Below are 4684 nucleotides of genomic sequence, written 5' to 3' on the forward strand. Positions count from 1 at the left end.
AGATGAACTTGGAAAATCTTGTGCATGTTCACATATTACCCAATAGAAGTCAATGGAGGAAGGGCAAAGGTCTACAATGCACATATATATGTGTACATATGTATTTATGTGTTTATATATGCTTGCCACCCCCACAGGGAGGTTCATTTCTGCTGTTGTCTTGTTTGCATATCTTTCTATAATTAACAGGCAAAAACAGCTATTTTATATGACAAAATAAAAGTAAAGGAGGTATTTGTAATGCATTTAATACACTCTAGTAGATAAAGATTTTACAGTGCATTGTCCCTTTAAGTGTCTGAGGTTGGTTAGCTAAAAAGAGTGTGATTTGAAATAGAAGACAACTATGCTTTTTTTTTTTTACAATTTAGTGGTAAACTTGACACTTTTTCTTAGTACACCACAAAAGACAGAAAACCTTTTAGATGGAGATATGTAGTTTCATGGGTGTTCACAGAAATATTTAAAATGCCCCAAGTACAATTTGCTTGTTGTATACACATGCTGCACATCATGGTGGCTCTTTGGCCTCAAAAGCGTGACTTAGGTGAGTACTTAGATATACAGCATCTCTTGACAAGTTGTCAGTAGATCTGTGGCACAATACGCCATCGAGTTTCGCACCTTGGCACATGAGACCAGTTGGGATGGCAGTGCTCTCAAAGCGGGCTTCAGGAGAGGCCTACATGAGTGCATCAAGGATGAGCTCACTTATCGTGAATTTTCCCTGGATGAATTCATAACACTTTGCATCAGTCTGGATTCTCGCTTTCAGGAGAGACAAGCTGAGAGAGAGAGAAGTCGCAGAATCCTTCCCTCTTGTCCTCCTACCCATCCAGTCTCTATAGACTATCCTCTACCCCTTCAGCACCTCCAGTTACCTCTGAAGAAGAACCCATGGATCTATCTTCCCTTAAGCCCTCTGAATCTGAAAGACAGAGAAGAAGGAGATTAAGACTGTGTTTCTATTGTGGTTCTAATTCACACCAACTCAAGAATTGTGATACACTGTCAGGAAAAGCCAACGCTTAGAGGATGAAAGTGGGGTACCTCTAAGCCTGGCCACTACTAATTCCCCTCACTCCTCTCAGATCCTGGTACATGTTACCCTTACCTTTTTTCAGAACTCTGTCCACGCACAAGCCTTTATTGATTCAGGGGCAGCTGGAAATTTTCTAGATCACCATTTCATGATTCACGCAGGGTTGCCTCTTCTTCAGAAAAAAACAATGTCTTATAATAACCACTCTGGATGGCACTCCTCTTGGATCAGGTTTAATCCATTTCGAATCAGCACCCCTAACCATGACTGTAGGAGTCCTACATACCGAACAGTTGCAGTTTGATGTCATTCATTCTCCTGCACAACCAGTTATCCTTGGTCTTCCTTGGTTACGTAAACACAATCCTCAATTCGACTGGACTAAGGGACAGTTGGCCTCCTGGGGTAAATCCTGTTTTCACTCCTGCCTGGCTAAGGTTACTCTGCTGCATCACGTCCCTATAGCCAGCGTTCTGACCCCTTCTAATCTTCCCTCAGTATATGCAGAATTTACGTATGTTTTTTAAAAGAAAGCAGCTGATGTGCTGCCACCTCACCGTCCTTACGACTACAAAATTGACCTCTTTCCTGGAGCCCCACTTACTAAAGGGAGGACTTATCTGCTCTCCAAAGCTGAAACCAAGGCCATAGAGGAATATATCCAAGAAAACCTAGCTCAAGGCTTTATTTGCCCTTCCTCTTCTCCTGCCGGGGCTGGCTTCTTTTTTTGTAAGTAAAACGGATGGTGGTTTTAGACCCCGTATCGACTACAGAGCCCTAAACAACATTACAATCAAGAATCGTTATTCTATTCCTTTGGTCACTGAATTATATGATTCACTCCAAAATGTTTGCTACTTTACAAAGTTGGATCTACGTGGGGCATACAATCTCATTCATATCTTCCTGAGACATGAGTGGAAGACTGCCTTCAATACAAGATCAGGGCATTACGAATACCTCGTAATGCCTTTTGGGTTGTGCAATGCCCCTGCTGTCTTCCAAGCATTCGTCAATGATGTCTTCCATGACCTCCTTAGTCGCACTGCCATCGTCTATTCGGATGACATCCTCAATTTCTCCTCCACCCTGGAGGAGCATCATGAGCATGTAAAACAGGTACTTCTTCACCTCAGAAACAATTCTCTGATAGCCAAGCTGGAGAAATGTGAGTTTGATCAAGTTCAGATCCAGTTCCTTGGATATGTCATCTCAAAGGAGGGTTTTGCCATGGATCCTACAAAGCTAACCGCAGTTCTGGAATGGCCTCAACCCACCTCATTAAAGGAACTACAGAGATTCTTGGGGTTTTGCAACTATGATCGTAAGTTTATAAAAAGTTCTCCCAAATCGTTACTGCACTCACTGAGCTGACCAAATGAAACAGAGACTGCAAGAATTTGCCTCCTGTAGCTGTGGATGCTTTCTCTCATCTGAAAAGGGTCTTTTGTTCTGCTCCTGTGATCCGCCATCCTGATCCTGACCTACAGTTCAATCTAGAGGTTGATGCCTGTCTGACCACTCTGCTGCCTAACCCTTGAATTGCTGAATTGCCTTATTGTTACTGAACTCTGCTTGTCTAACCACTCTGCTGCTTAACCCTTGAATTGCTGGATTGCCTTATTGTAACTTAACTCTGCTTGTCTAACCACCCTGCTGCTTAACCCTTGATTTCCTGGATTGCCTTATTGTTGCTGAAATCTGCCTGTCTGACCATTCTACTGGTTTACCCCTGAACAGTTAAACTGCTGGATTACCTTTTGTTGCTGACATCTACCTGTTCCTGACCATTCTACTGGTTTACCCCTGAACTGCTATACTGCTGAATTGCCTTTCTGTTGCCGAACTCTGTCTGTCTCTGGCCATTCTCTGCCTTAACCTTATTGCTGTGAAGGACTACCCTGTCCACCGTGAGTACTGCTTACCTCATTTCTTAAACTCACTTTGTTCTGGGATATTTTCTTATCCTTCCACTTGACGCCGGGATAAGAAGACTACTGGCCAAGTTTGGTCTGATAGGGAAATATTCCACGAGCATTACACAAATATGTTGAAAATGGAGAAGTGTAAAGTTTGTAAGGATTGTCTTGTGAGTTAGTAAACTAGAATCCTGTTTACAGGTATAAGCTCACCCTTCCATACTTCTGTTACAAACTGCTATTTGTAACTGGCCCTTTAAATGAAAAATTGCCCTGCTTCCATGGATTGTGGAGAAGCCTATTTGCCAGCCTCCTTCCTCATGACTATGGCCCCTGGAAGATTGTGCCCCTGAAAACCTATTAACTTTTATTGGGTGTGTATGGCCCTTTAAGAACCGTCTGGGGACATATTGTGACTTTGGTGAACAATGCCCCTTTAAGACTATGTCCCCAGACCTGTAAAATAACTTGTCCCTGGCTTTCTCCCACTTGGTTCAGTAAATAGGGCTTACTGAACCAAGTACCACACAGGCAGAGTGTTCCACAGAAAGGGAGCACTATTACAAAAGCATTAGTTTTCATTGTGTGCCATTAAGAGTTAATTTTGTTCAATTCTAAATACAAGTTTGCTGGGATCAGCTCTAATTAAGTTTAGTGATAAACCTTCCCATTGTCTCATCAGACTGCTAGTGATAAGGTGGACTGCATTGTTTTCTTGTGTGTAAATTGTTATCTGCTGAAGAAATGTAATTCTACTATGGCCTGTAAAAGGGTGTTGTCTCTATCTAAATGTATCAAATGTGTGATTGGGGATTTTATGCCTTCCCCTGAGAGTGTCTTGTTTTTGCATGTAACCTCAATAAAAAGAAGGCTGTGTGTTCCAGCACATCAGACCTATTCTGACCCTCTAACTTGCAGCTTTGACTCATGTTTGTAGGGGACAGCTATAATCACTACAGGGATTGCTATGCTCTTCATACTCCCTTAGCTACTGAGCTCCTGTAAGAGCTCTTGTTCCTGATCCTGCTTCGCTGTACAGAAGGGAGAGGTTCACCTACTGGAGCCTGGTCGTAGGTCCAGGGCGCAGAGCAGACGGCGAGATACCAGCCCAGCAGCGGTGGTTCGTAAAGTCTGTATTACTTATGGTGGCTACGCAGTAGTCCATGGTGTCTACGGTGCTGATGATCCGTTGGTGAGCGCTAGGAGCATCCTTTTCTACGGTCCAACTTCCAGCCAGCCTGGAGGCAACCGTAACAACTTCTTTTCCAGATAGAACCTGAAAAGGAACAGGAACTCTATATAAAGCAATAGGTACATGGTAAATAGGTGTAGGGCCAAAGAAGATTCAGAGTCTGTCACAGCCAGGGTCAAACCAGGGAGTCAGTCTGAAAGAAGAAGGATCAGCCAAGGTCAGTGTCAGGTGGAGGCCGAGATAAAAACCAGGATCACAGTCCACACAGATGAAATTGCAGCGGGTCAAAACTAGGAATTAAGCCAGAGGTCAAGGAGCAAAAAAGAATCAGGAAGCAGAGCAATGAAAGGGGGTCAAGGAGTAAAGGAAAACAGAGGGTTTAAACTCCTGTGTACTCTTGCAAGCTTGTGCCTGGAAGCAAGTGACCACCATCTCTGAAGGCCACACAAAAAAAACACATTGAGGACACAACATTAATTGTGAGACTTAGATAGCTAAGTCCAAAACAGCTTGGCTAAAGAAAGTTGTGTA

Source organism: Bombina bombina, chromosome 7, assembly GCF_027579735.1.
Source record: "Bombina bombina isolate aBomBom1 chromosome 7, aBomBom1.pri, whole genome shotgun sequence".
Lineage (NCBI taxonomy): Eukaryota > Metazoa > Chordata > Amphibia > Anura > Bombinatoridae > Bombina > Bombina bombina.